Below are 15,117 nucleotides of genomic sequence, written 5' to 3' on the forward strand. Positions count from 1 at the left end.
AGCCACAGTTGTCATAAGTTTTTATTTGCTATCCAGTGTCAGCTTAAAACAACAAAAACAACAACAATGTGGGCCTTCTTCAAAATGCTGCACAGCTTTAATGTGCACACATTCTGTCTTAGGGTAAGTGACATGCTGTTTGGTAGGACAAATAGGATGCACACTTGGCAGTTGATCTAGGAGACAGTGGTACACAGGCTTTGAGACCGAGAGGTTGTAGTTAGAATCCTTGCTCCATTGCACATTTGTTGTCAGATTCCAAGCAAATCACTTATTATCCTTCAGCATTACTCACTCCAGGTGGCTTTTCTGAGGCGATTGACTATTTACTTTGGTAGTGCCATGAACCCTACCTGGTTTATTTCAAAGATAAAGAATGAGAATCATCAACCGTATTGGCCATTTTACTAACTACTGACAAACTTTCATGAACCAAATATACACTGGCTTCCCATTTTATTCAAGAGCTAATCTCAGAGAGGTTAAGTGACTACCCTGGCTGAAAGTGCCAATGCAAACAACCTAATGCCATAGTCTAATCATCTTTTATTTTCTTTTCTATGTTTTTTCTGTCTCCTTATTTATGTATACACACACAATATGTGTGTGTGACAGAAAGAGAGAGTTAAGTGTGTTATTCTTTTTACAATGATTCCCTGATTGATAGCTAAGCAGTACAATTTTTTTTTTGGACAACTAGTTTTTCCTGTATATCTTCAATTTCCTGTATATCTCCCATTTCCTCTCTTTTGGGATTCATTTCTGAATCACACGGTGATACCCGGGACTTCTATGTGCTTTGTAGGTGAAACAGACACATAGCAAAATATGATCAAGCTGAACAACTTTTCATCTTCACCACGTTATTCTAGAAGGTATTTCACATATGAGTAGCAATACTTAACACACTCATTTGTCTAAAGACCCAAGGCCTGGGAATGGACTGTGTGTGACTCAACAGAAATAGTACTCCACCTTGTATGTTCAAAGTTAGGGATTCAATTCCTAGCACCATAAACAACATTAGTAGGAATTGTTCTAAATTACGTGAATCGACTCAATTAGGAAGATTCTATAGTTGTCTCCAATTTATAGATTAAAACACTAAGGCCAGAGAATTATGATACCGGCTCAAGGTCATGGAAATGGTGAGATAAGGATGAAACTCAGACCATCTTACAACAGAACTGATGCTCTCCCCTACGACTTATATAGTTTCCCCTTTGAACCTGAGACCTGTATCCGGGGAGCAGAAGGAAAGCGTTAGCAAGTCATCACTGCAAATGAGCCAAATGCTAAGAGCAGTGTGGATAGGTGATTTGCCTTGGGGTTGCGTCCTGAGAAGCCCACTTTAAGACACAAACATCATCATTCAAAAATGCTGTTAGTACAGCTAGCGCTCTGAGCATCCTAAATTAGGAGCAAGCTGCAGAGTGTTGGTTCTTTGAGATGGTGGGAGCTGCAGCTCACTGAGACTACTCAATACCACAAGAATGAATCCTATCTCAAGTCACTACCCAGAAAAGATCAGCATTCCAAACCTGAAGTGTGATTCTACTTACTGTATATCACTTTCATGCCACCATCATTTTATTTTAAAGAAAGTCAGTCTGGGAACCATCTGTACTCAATCCGCCTGAGTTCACACATTCTTTGTCAGTTAGTAAACTAATGTTTAGTCCAGGTCTCCTTCCTATTAGCTGGGTGCTTCAGAAAAAGCATCTCAGGAGAAAGAGCCATCAAGAAAGCCAGGAAGGAATCTGCTAATATGCCCAATGGGAGTGGTGCCCTGGATTTCTTGTGGGATTTGCTTTGTCAGTCGTGACTGAAGCATTAGCCTTTTTTTTTTTTCCCTTCTCACTGAGTCCGTTCTGCCATCCTCAGTTTGATCCTGCATCTGGAAGCTGTGACTCTGAATCCGCGGTGCAAAACAGTGAATGGTTTTGCTATTGTTTGCATCTTTCCTCTTCAGTAGCTCTGCTACCTTTCTTCTAAGGCTGACCCTTCCCCTGCACACCTGTCCGCTCTGTGGCTGTCTAAGAGCCAGAAGCCTCCAGCAAGCCCAGCAGCAGGCCTGTTCTCACAGTGTGCTGAGAATGTTAAGGCGCCACTTACTTCTGTTTTCTAATTATGCACTCCATTGTTTTTCCTCTTCTTTGTGAGAATCGGCTCTCTTCCCATTTTCCAGATCATGTAGCTTGTAAATGTTTTCCATTTATCTTTCATTCGGGGCCCTAATTTGTTATCAAAGTGCGAACTGGCAGCGTTTTGAAGCTCAACGTTCAGTTTAAAATATTAGACTCTGGCTGTCTTTACCACATAAAACAAGATAAATCAGCATTCACTTAAAATTAGTAGGACACACCATTTCCTCCACCTATTCTCAAATCGATAGCATCTTTTTCCTTAATAATTACTGTTCCATATGCATATATGGGCATGTATGCACAAATGTATAAATCCAACCTGCTGAAAAAAAATCAAAAGATATTTACCAATTCTGATTTTGTGTTTATTTTACAATGAGCAGATATTATCCTTTATGTTATTATAAATAAAGAGATGAATGGAGAACTCAGCTCCAATGGTAATATACATTGTTAACACAGCCCTGCAACTAAGGCTCAGGGAACAGCATGGAAAAGGAGGTAGGATGCTAAGAGCAGAAGACCAAGAAGGCTGCTGTGAGGCTGCCTGAGCAAGCCCCGAACAATGACAATATTAACAGATATGTTAATGCAGGAGGGAGAAATCTCAAGACTTCTCACCCCTAGACAAGAAACTACAGCCAACTAAGAAAGGGAGAATTAGCCTCTCCTACGGATAAGCTTCCTCATTGGTTATCCAACACAAAGTGGTCAGGCCTGAAATCATGTACACGCAAACAACAGAAACTGTCTCAGGAAGTTGTGTTTTTATAATTTTCATATATGTGTAAACATATACACAAATGTATCAGCAATAATGAAAAATAAAAATATCAATTTGAGAAGAGGATAATGGGCATACCAGGGAATGAAATAAAAAAGAAGGGGAGGGAATGGCATAATTATATTTTAATTACAAAATAAATTACAGTAAAAGGATAAATGACCTAAAATTCAGAGGAATTATATGGAAAAAGGAAGCTGCTACTCTTTCAGGTTTCCTTCTTTGTTTTTAAGTGATATTGTGGCTTCAAAAAGAGAGAGAGAAGGGGGCCTGCACTCAAGTGTGGTTGATATACCCAATGTCACTCCATTCAAAACTAATTTTCCCTCTCCCAACATCTATCATTTGTAAATAGCTGTTTTTCCAAGGATGTAACTTAGTGTCTACTTCTGTAGTGGCTGGTTTTATGTCAATATGACACAAGCTAAAGTCATCAGAGAGTAGAAAACCTCAATTTAAAATTACAAAATGTCTCCATAAGCTCAGGCTGTAAGCACACATTTTCTCATTTTATGATTGATGTGGAAGATCCCAGCCTATTGTGGGATGGTGGATTTGGTTCTGTAAGAAAGCAGGCTGAGCAAGTCATGAAGAGCAAGCCAGTAAGCAGCACTCCTTCGTGGCCGCTGTGTCAGCTCCTGCCCCTGCCATGTTTGAGTTTCTATCCTGATTCCTTCAGTGATGGATTATGATGTGAAAGCATAAGCCAACAAAACAAAACAAAACCCTTTCCTCCACAAGTTGCTTTGCTCATGGTGCCTTGTCAAGGTATTGACAACCCCTGCTATGTCAGTTTCCCTCCTCCTTCTCTGTGCTGGGATTTCCCTCTGGCTTGAGCTTGTCTGCACTTACTCTCTTGTACTTATTTTCACAGTCTTTGTGAGTTCATATGTTCCTCTACCGTATTCTTAGCAGTAGCTGGAAACCACAAAGTTCACTTTATTCTTTTTAATGGCTTTTGTTTTTAGTTTTTTAGAGAGAGTAAGAACACAAAGTTGGATGAGTAGGGACAGGAGGGAGGACCTGGAAGGAGTGGGAGGATGGGGAAAATGTTAAAAATATACTGTATGAAATTCCCAAAGAATAAGTACTTTGAAAAATCAAAACATACTTTGGGGCTAGGGAGAAAGTTTGGTTTGTAAAGTGCTTGTCTTGATATTATGAAGTTTTAGCTTTTCAACTTCAGCACCTATGCTAACAACAACAACAACAATTATAATAATGATAGCAACAAAGCTAGGCATGGCACAGTGCATCTCTAACAATAGCACTGGAGAGCAGGATAGGTAGATTTGGGGGTTTTACTGGCCAGCTATAGTTAACGTGGTTTGCTTCAGATTCGGGGAGTGACTCTGTCTCAAAAAAGGTACAGAAATAACTGAAAAAGATATCCTGATGTCAAACTCAAGGCTCCACATTCAGCCCCCTACAGTGAATCTGAACATGTAAGTAGCACATGTGTGCCCCCCCTAGTGTTAGAGAGACAGATACACAAGGAACTCTAGAGCTAATTAATCAGCCAACCTAGCCTACTTGGTGAAGTTATAGGACACTGAGAGACCCTGTCGCACTAAACAAAAATGGATATGGGCATGTGAGGACAGTGGAGATTGTCTGCTGCCTCCACAGGCACACAAATATGTACACATGCAACCTTCACACACATACACCAGTTAATCTGCACACACACAAGCACACACACACAGAGAGAGAGAGAGAGAGAGAGAGAGAGAGAGAGAGAGAGAGAAAAAGAGAGAGAGAGAGAGAAGAAAGCAAACGAAAAACCCTGATGCCTAGAATTGAATTTATAAGGTACTTTTAGCTTCTTTATAAGTACTCTAAATACTAAGCATATGTAGTTACCAAGCAGAAAATAAGTAAGCTAAAATGATAAAACACATGCTAGTAAAAATTTATATTTTAAAATATTAATTAAAAACTAATAAGTAAGGCAATCACTGGAACAGTTGGCCTTGACTTTCATAATGGTAGATAGAAGTCTTCAACAGAGAAGGGAACAGACTTGCTCAGTGGTAACTGGACTTATAGTTCTAAGACTCAGTTGGAGTTTGGGCAATAGTACCTTGATGGTACGCTGCAAATGATGTGCTGTAGATTATTGAATGAACACATCTATTCATTAGTCTAAGGGGGTATCAGTGGGTTCTTCTGAATGCTTTCCTTAAGCTATCCCATTGCAGTTATGTCATTCCAGTAGGCCTCAAAGGTACTTTTGTGATCTAAAGGGACCAGACAAAAGCAGTTATCACAATGCCTCCCCTGCAGGCGCAGTAAGAATTAACAAGAAAAGAGTGAATTGGACACTGTGAAACCACTGATCACATCAGTCACAGTGATGGGGAGAACAGCTCTGAGCCCCGAAGTGTTAGAGAAGGTGGTTCATGAAGCAGAAGGCAGAACGCAGGAGAATTTGGCTGGTTACACCCTTTCTGGATCTCAGTTTCCACCTGACAGAATAAGGAATCAGATTAACACAACCTTGGGATTTTTTAGCATACAGGCCCTTACTTGGTGCATAGTAGGTATCTGGGGCCTCCATGGAACAGGGCACGTACTGACTTTTCTTTATTTGTTAATTTGAAACAGTAATTATTGGGGAAGACTCCCCCAGACTCCTAGGAGGAAGTGAAATATTTGAGGCTTTACCATAGTTAGCAAACACATAAGGAGACAAGCAGAGCTTTCAAATGGCAGAGCACCAAATTCAGATGACCTACAAGGCTCCATCCTGAAGTCAAAGCAAGCAAGTTGGAAAGTCCACACCAGAGTCATTGAAAAGGGAGGGAAGTCACAGGGAGAGGGGCTGGGGAGGAGAATGAGTCTGGGGACCAGGTGTGGGGTGAGTGACAGGGAGAGAGAAAATGCAAATCCATGAGGGACATCTCTGGGACCGGGGATGGGGGAGGGTGTTCCTGGGCGTCTATGGGGGTGACTCTAGCAGGATATGGGGACTGAAGTCACCACCTTCGGTAGGCAGGGACTTCAAGTAGAAGGAAGAAGATACCAACCCACCCATAAAACCTTCAACCCAAAATTTGTCCTACCTACAACAAGTGTAGGGATAAAGAAGGAGCAGAGATTGAGGGAATGGCCAGCCAATAACTGGCCCAACTTGAGACCGACCTCAAAGGAGAAAGTCAACCCCTGACACTATCAATGATACTCTACTGTGTTTGCTTTCAGGAACTTAGTATGACTATCCTCTGAGAGGCTTCACCCAGCAGCAGATCAAAACAGATGCAGAGAACCACAGCCAAACAATAGGTGGAGCCCAGGGAGTCTCATGGAAGAGTGGGAGAAAGGATTAGGGGAACCATGGGGTCAAGGACACCACAGCAAGACCTACAACCTGGGCCCATGTGGGCTCAGAGACTGACCCACCAACGGAAGAGTTACATGGGCTGGACCTAGGCCCCCTACACATATGCACAAGATGAGCAGATTGTTCTTCATGTGGAACCCCTAAAATTTGGAGCAGGGGTTCTCTGATACTGTGGGCTGCCTTTGGATCCTTTCCCATAGCTGGGTTCCCTTCCTGGTCTCAATGGGAGAGAATACACTTAGTCCTGCTGAGACTTGATGAGTCAGGGTGGGTTGGTACCCATGGGGGCCTCCCCTTCTTTGAGGAGAAGAAATGGGGGAGAGGAATGTGAGGGTGGGACCAGGAGGGAAGAGGGAAGGGGCTTTGATCAGGCTGTAAATTGATTAAATAAATTAATTAATGGAAAAATGGCAATGGCTTCTCTCAACAGTCAAGTGCATGTTTGAAAAGACCGCAAAAGCAGAAAGCATTCTTTGGAGTCTGAGAGATACCAGGCTAACTGTGAAGGCCTAATAGTGGCAAAGGCTCCCTCAGTAATTAATCTTTAGTTCTCTCTCTCTCTCTCTCTCTTTCTCCACCTCCTCCTACTTCTCCTCCTCCTCCTTAATGTTCTCCTCCAAGATTCTCTCTGTCCCTTGGTCTTGCAAACGATTGTATCTGCCTGATTTTATTCTCCCTTAGATTTTGAGCTGCCGTGGAGAAAAAAAAAATTCCTTTAAGCTAGGGATGGTTATTAGCACAAAATAGTCCCTTTGACAATAGTTATGTAATCAGAAAAACTAATGAATGGGGACAGCAGGACAGCTAATCTTTGACCTTAGTCTCACTGCAGCTCTCTCAGAGAGAGGAAACATCCAGAAAATATCCCATGGGTACCATCTTGAACTAAGACCATAGAAAAGAATCTTTGCTTCTGAAAGATACTAGCCAACACACAAGAGACTCTCAAAAATAAGACGACTTTTGCATTTAAAGGTAAAGGTATGCTGTGATAGTAAATGTTATAACTGTTTTCCAATTTTTTTTTGTTTACAGCATATGGTAAAATTCAGAGGTTAAGTAATTTAGTATCGTAGGAGAGGACAGGTTAAGATATTACAGATATATAGCCAAGTCCAAAGCCTGTTTTGTTCTCTGTGTTGTCTAGGGAGTCCAACTTACAGCCTACCTGGCTTTCTATGCCCTAGGTATAGAGAGTAATTAGAATCATGTCAGCTAAGACCCATTTAATACTGTCTGTTCTTTGAACATGGCTTGGTGACTCTATATCCAGCCCTTAGTATGGACCTCTGATTATGTGTTGAGACCACGTTCAAGCTTCATGAAGGGTGCTTTTGTGGAACTCTGGCAGTACTAAGATAAATACTGTGCCACTTCCATTAAGTAGAGAAGACATTGTGAGTTAGAAATCATTCAGTATCTTAGGGTCACACTGGCTTAAATCAGAAAGGCCTAGAGTTGACCTCCAGACTTCTATCTCCTTGCCCAATGTCATCTCCACTGGTCCTCAGCTCTAACTATCCCCAGGACAGAATGGATCTTAAGCAGGGCGAAAGTGTATCTGCTCTGGAGACAAACTGTCTTGACTCATAATCCTGACTCCAGTATCTGTACTTGTGTGACCTTGCACAAATGACTCTATGTCTCTGAAGCTCAGTTTCCTTTCCTGTGTAATGAGAGAACTAACACCAACCACACTGAGTTTCTGTGCAAATTAAATTAATCTGTGAATTAATTAACTTATCCTCCACCTTGTTCCAAAAAGGATTCAAGGAGGATCACAAGGACATGATAGTATAATTTAGGAATAGGGGAGAAATGAAATAAAAACAAGGCAGACAGAAAGGGGAGGCAGTCAAGAGCAGTGGTTAAGAATAGGTGACCTGTTTTTTTCCAAAGCTGTCCTGTTGCCAAACTCCAAAAGGAAACTTTAGCCTCTACATCGCTGGCCATATTTATGAGGTTCTAATAAAATGTGGATAAAAGAGAAAGCTTTGTTTAAGGTGGATTTCAAGTTTCTATGTCTGAGATGTAATATACACTCTGTAAGTCCCAGGATCCACGTACCACACTGGTGATGGTGATCTAGGTATAACGGGCAAACAGAATCCCTCCATCCAGGAGGTGGTAATCTTTATATGGAGAATATATCAGTAGAATGGACCATATTAAGGAATGCATTCTTACCTAAAATATAAGATAATATATAATTACAATATATTTAATCTATAATATCCATGTCATTATCTTTTCTAAGTAGTGGGGAAACACTACACAAAGTAGTCAAATACCCCTACCTATATTTTGAATGAGGAAAGTAATGATTAAGACTACTCTTGAGTGGCAGATATACTACATATTGACAAGAGAAGGATGAAGAAGAGTGCTATAGAACAGATGGACTAGGAAGACCTCTCTGAGAGAGTGACCACTCACTGGAGACTTGAAGAGAGACAAAGAGGAAGCAATGAAGGGCTGTACGAGGCAGAGTGAGATCAAAGCCAGCAGCTGACAGGAGCCTGGCAGTGTCTCCTAGGTATTATGAGGGTCTTTCCCCATTAGAAAAGAAGAAATTCACCTTAGATCAGGTTGGAGTGATGTGTAAGACTTGGGTGGTTCACAAACTTCAGAGGTGAAATGAGGGAGGACAATGTGCTCAGGAGCCCTGTAGTGAGTTACATTCTCACACTTCTGCAGACTAAAGGAAAGTAGGGCAGAGGTATCCCCTTGCCTTCTCTTGTCCTAGAAAATGCCTAAGCATAATGTCATGGTGGACACTGAATGGGACAGTATGTGATTAGATTATCCTGAGTCATGTACCTCACTCAGTCATCTCTTTAGCAAAATCTTTCATTGCCAAGAGATAGAGAAAAGGGAGCTGATATCACTAAAACTATAGCTATTGAAAATCCTGTTCAGAGTTTCCCTAAGATGAACAGTTCCTAAGCGTCAACAGCAGAAACTACATCTTTCTATGACAGCAGAAATTATTAACCTACTTGTTAATTTGACATATACCTTAGATGGTTCAATTGTTTTACTGATTCCCAAAAGATGTTTGTGGTTTCCCTTATCTATACAAAGGCCATTTTCTTTGCTGCCATGAATAATGGCAAGAATAATGATCTTATATTTAAAATGCATTAGACAAAGGATGTTGAGTGGTGGACTATGATTTTCCCCATCCTTGTTGTCATTAAAATATCCTATGGAATTTCAAAAAAACTGAAGAAAAGGCCACAAATACACATGCATATATATTATACAGTAATGCATTCATTAAGCTTAATCATAGTCAATTTTTAAAAATGTATTCACTTTACATTCCTACCATAGCTCTCTCCATCCTTTTCCTTCAAGCCCCACTCTCCCTCTTTCTTCTCCCTATCTGCTCTCCCCTACTTCTCAGAAAAGAGGAGCCCCCTTCAACCAACCCACCTGAGTTTGGTCAGTCTCAAAGACAGCAATTAACTATAATTAAAAATAACTTAAAAGATAAATGCACAAACTATCATGAGGGGAGTTATGTGAAATATTCTTGATAGGGTAGCTGTTGGCATATGAGTTGATGATACTTCTTCAGGGGTATTCCTACAATGTGCTTGTTTTAGTCAATACACTGCTGTGATCTTAAGCATAGCTTCATTGATATGCAAACATCCTGTAGCCCAAGCTAAAGAAAGATACTGGCAAGATTCTGGGAAGGAAAGGGAATGGCACACGAGGTCACTTCCAATTTCTCAAGTTTATGCTTGAGACATTCCCTTAACATATTTTCTCTCTCAGGGTGGAGGAATCCATTGCCTTTCCTGTGGGCTTTTAAGTTCAGAGGTAGTCTAATGTCTTCAGGTCTTATGAGCTCCAGAGTATTGCATACCTCCTGCTCAAACTTTTGTAAAGAGTTGCTTTCTGTTCCCAGAAGAAATCTCTCCTCACACATCACAACTCACTAGTACAGTAACTCATATGCAAAGCCAAGCAATAATGGCATTTATTTTGCTCAGGTAAAATAAGAGGTGTTTGTAGTCAGATATGTTATCTTGTCTTTATTCCCCAAGCATCTTGCTGACACTCAATTCCCCAGTCTAGAATGCCTCGCCTCAAATTCTATCTCCATTCCTCATTTATTTAAAAGATTTCCTCTTTGGTCAATACAACTTCCTATGAAAGTCTGACCTCCTATAGGCAACTTTGCTAATTCTACCAGTTGGAAACAACCTGCTTCCTCTGGACTCCCAATGCTCCTGATTTAATTTTTTCCATGTCTCTAACTTCTACTTTGGATGACTTTTTGTTTGACACATATCTTATACTCTTTAATTAACTAGACACAGGCCTTCTTGTTAATTAGAAATCTAGATTCATGCCTTGAAGACTTTGCTTCCCAGCAAGAAACCAACAGGATGCTTTGCAATTATGAGGCATTCATAAACTAGCACTTGACTGAAACAGTGATTCATGGAAAAGACAGTGGATAGCTGAGTGACATCCTTTTAGTACCATCCTTATTAATTCAGCTAGCATTTGTGGAAGGCCCCCAATATGGAAATAATTTTGAAGAGTGCTAATTATTTTAGTGTCAGATTGCCATGTCCTGCATAGCCTCATTCTAGAAAGCTGATGGGGTCAGTGAACAAATGAAGAAAAGACAGACACATAGATGCATTACAGAAAAGCTGGGATCAGGTGAGCTGTGCTTTCACCGATGGAAGATGCCAACTGTTGAGCAACCCGGAACCTCGGTGCATTTATTATGCGTAGCAGAGGGTGGGATGGAAGAAGGTAGACTCGGTAGGAGGGCTCTGTATGTGAGCACTCCCAGGGTGTGAGCACCAAGACTGGTGAGCTGAAATTGCTGTGCTCAGTCACTTGTAAATTCACACTTGCACACACTGTCAGCATTCGCTCTGACCACGGGAAGGCTTTTCCAATTCCACATCTGACCCATACGGTGAAGGCTTTGCCATTCCAATGGGCCTGAGACATTGGTTCCTTTACATGGTCATGGACATGTCAACAAAGCACATTCACTCAGGATTTCATCCACATTTTATACATTCACTCATTTTTCAGCTCCACATATCATAGGAAAAACATATTCATTGATCATATAAATTTGTGAAAACAGCTCCAATTGATTGATTTTATATAGAGAAAAATACATGTGGATGAGTTTGGAATGAATCTATAAGAGCATCCCATGATGATTTCCACAGCACTGCAGTTAATTCTCTATTCTTAATAATCTTCACAGTAAACTCAGTTTTGTATGTGACTGTGTACAACATGTATACATGTACACACATGTGCCCATGTATGTGAGTATGGGTACATGTGTGCCATTACACATGTGTTGAGGTTGATGTCAGTCCTCAACTTTCTTGCTTGAGACTGGGTCTCCTTGTTGTGCACTGCTCTGTGCAAAGAGCTTGCTGGCCCTTGAAATTCTGTGTATCCTCCTATCTCTGGCTCTCATCTTGCCATAAGAGTGCTGGGATTACAGATATGCTATGATGCCCGGATTTTCATAGTATCTGGTCTTGTATCACAAGCGCTTTACCTAATGAGCCATTTCTTCAAATCATTTTTTTAATTTATTTATTTTCATATTAATCACAGGTTATTTACTTTGTATCCCAGCCATAGCCCCCTCCCTCCTTCTCTCCCATTCCCACCCTCCCTCCCTCATCTCCTCCCTGCCCCTTTCCAAGTCCACTAATAGGGGAGGACCTCCTCCCCTTCCATCTGACCCTAGCTTATCAGGTATCTTCAGGCCTGGCTGCAATGTCCTCTTCTGTGGCCTAGCAAGGCTGCTCCTCCTTCCTGGGTGTGGGGGGTGGAGTCAAAGAGCTTGCCATTGAGTTCATGTCAGAGACAGTCCCTGTTCCCCTTATTAGAGAACCCATTTGGACACTGAGCTGCCATGGGCTACATCGGAGCAGGGGTTCTAGGTTATATCCATGCATGCTCCTTGGTTGGAGAAACAGTCTCATGAGAGACCCCTGTGCCCTGATATATTTGGTCCTTGTGGATTTCCTGTACTCTCCAGGTCTTACTAATTCCCCCTTCTTTCATATGATTCCCTGCACTCTACAGAAGGTTTTGTTATGAGTCTTAATATCTGCTTTGATACACTGCTAGGTAGAGTCTTTCAGAGGCCCTCTGCTGTAGGCTCCTGTCCTGTTACTTGTTTTCTCCTATATCCAATGTCCATCCCTTTTGTCTTTCTAAGTGCATCTCTTCAAAACATAAGTCTTCATTTTAGTAGTTTGCATAGTTAACTCAATTTAAGTGCAGTTTGTGCACATATAGAGATATGAAACTCAAATTTCGTCAGATCTAATACAACCACGGAGGAGTTTAATATATGTATAATTATATATATATATACACACACACGACACATAACTCTTTATATGTCTATACACATATATATGTAAAAACATACATATATGTGTATGTACATATATACAGAGTTATTAATGTATGTGCATTAAGCATTAATATATATGTATATATGCATGCATACACATACATTAATAACACTGTATATGTATTTATACATATATATGTATATATGGTGCCAAGAATGACAGACTATGGTTACTGACTGACACAAGTTTTCCAACTCTATTAAACGATGCTGGCTGCTGCTTATCTAAGAGGGTCTTGATCCCTACATTTCTCATACAGTAAATATTCCAGGGAGCGTGGTTGAATCCATGTTCCCAAGGGTCCAAGAGTGCATACATGCATATTCCCTCTAGTTACCTAAGTTTCTACGTTCACTTCAGGCCTGTGTGATAGGCGTTGGGTTGGAAGTGCTGGATGATTTGAATTCTGCAGTTTCGCCTTTGTTGTTGTTGCTTCTGCGTTCTGTGGACCCTGCTAATTACTAACTTGTCTAGGAACTCATGCTCAGGAGTTGCTACTTCAAAATGTATTTCACTCCTAAACAGTCCTTGAAAGAGAAAAGGGAAATGTTTTCTGTGTTTAATAGGTAAGAAAATTGACTTTTCAAAATCCTAAGTCAATTGAAAAAAATAAATGAGTGAATGAATAAATGAGCAAAATGCAGAAGCATGAGTATAAAGCCTGCAGAACCGTACTGAAATACGTGTCGAATCTTGCATCAAGACTCGGAAAGTCCAAACCCTCTTGGACCCTTGGGAACATTGATTTCACCACACTGCCTGGAATATTTACCATATGAGCAATATAGGAAACAAGCCCCTTCTGGGTGAGGAACAGACAGCCTCATTTAATGCAACTGGGAAACTTGTTTCAGCCACCATAGTCCATTCTCTCAGTTCAGCTTGGCGCCATTAGGAGTAAACTCCCAGCTCTAAGCTTCTCCCCAGAGAGGAAAAAGAAATCAAAACTTACATACAGCATGTAAACTTTGGGTTGGGTTATTAGATAGTTACAGTTTTAGTTGTATAAAATGAGAAAATTTTAGAAACCTGCTTATTAGCTATGTACATAGAGTTAATATTCTGCATTACAACTGGGATTTTGAGAAGATAAAATTTATGTTTTGTTTTATTTATTTATTTATCTTTAACCAGAATTACAAAAAAAATAGGTTCAGGGCACTGGAGAAATGACTCAGAAGCTCACAGCAGATACTGCTCTTGCAGATGACCCAAGTGCAATTTCTAGAACCTGGTTAGTCAGCTCACAGCTGCTTACAATTCCAGCTCCACTGAATCTGATCCCTCAGTCCTCTGGGAGCATCTAACTTCCATGTGCACACACCCACACAAAATTAAAAACCATAAAACTAAACATTTAAAAACTGTGTTCTATACTGATAATAATCAGGAAAATGTCAATGAAGACCGTGTGGAGGTGTTAACGAATACAAAAAATATTAGCAACAATTCAGAAATCTGGTCTAGCATGAGTCAGAGGAGAGTAGGTAGAACTCAGTGAGATTCATGCTCACGCTGATGTGGGAGACTGTGTTGGCATAGCCATTTGAGACACAACTTGACAGCACTCCATTACGGGATTTTGCATTCTGCAGAATACAGTAACTCTGATTCTGAACATCTACTTTGCCGGTAGACACCAAAACACGTGTTCCACAAAGAAAATGTAAGCAGTGTTGTGAATAACAACAGCAGGCAGGGCAAAACAACCTATCTGTCTATCAAGAAGAGAAGCATCTTATAAATAGTTTTGGTTTTTGTTTTTTCCCAATGAGGAATTATCCAGCAGGCAAAACAAGGCATTTGCAGCTACTGCAATAAAATAAATATGTCAAGAACACATTGAATAATTATTGCTACACTACATTTTTACACAGCATAGACAAGCAGACAACAGATACTTACATATATGATAGCATATATTTTGATTATTTATTTCAATTAGGTATAGTTAAATAATTTCCCCTTCTCTTTCCTTCCTCCTACCCCTCACAACTCCTCCCTTATACCTCCTCAACTTCATGACTTTCTTTCTCTTTTATTGTATTGATACACACACACAAACATGCATGCATGAATATGTAAATACATCCTGCTCAATATGTTCAGTGCTACTGTATGATGCATGTCTATAATTTCAAAAATGACTACTTGATGCTGGGTAATCAGTGATTGTGCTCATCCCTGGGAAGATTAGTTATCCTGCTCTCAACTTTCCTTAGATACTTGTAGTATTTTGTCTACGGGTGGGGCCCAGTGAGAATATTGGTGTTATACTTGCGAAGGCCTTGATTAAGCTGCCATATTGCAGAGACATATTGGTGAAACTCCCCTCTCATTTCTGGAAGACACACTCTCACAGCAGACTTCCTGGTTCTCTGGCTCTGAAATTGATTCTGCCCCATGTTA

At 40.6% G+C, this 15,117-nt stretch overlaps 1 long non-coding RNA gene across 1 annotated transcript in view; it reads left to right on the forward strand.

Moving 5' to 3' along the window:
• The window catches only part of LOC132647262 (uncharacterized), a 2,298,480-nt gene that overhangs the window by 1,429,269 nt on the left and 854,094 nt on the right, over positions 1 to 15,117 (forward strand). The window lies entirely within an intron of this gene.

Source organism: Meriones unguiculatus, chromosome 14, assembly GCF_030254825.1.
Source record: "Meriones unguiculatus strain TT.TT164.6M chromosome 14, Bangor_MerUng_6.1, whole genome shotgun sequence".
Lineage (NCBI taxonomy): Eukaryota > Metazoa > Chordata > Mammalia > Rodentia > Muridae > Meriones > Meriones unguiculatus.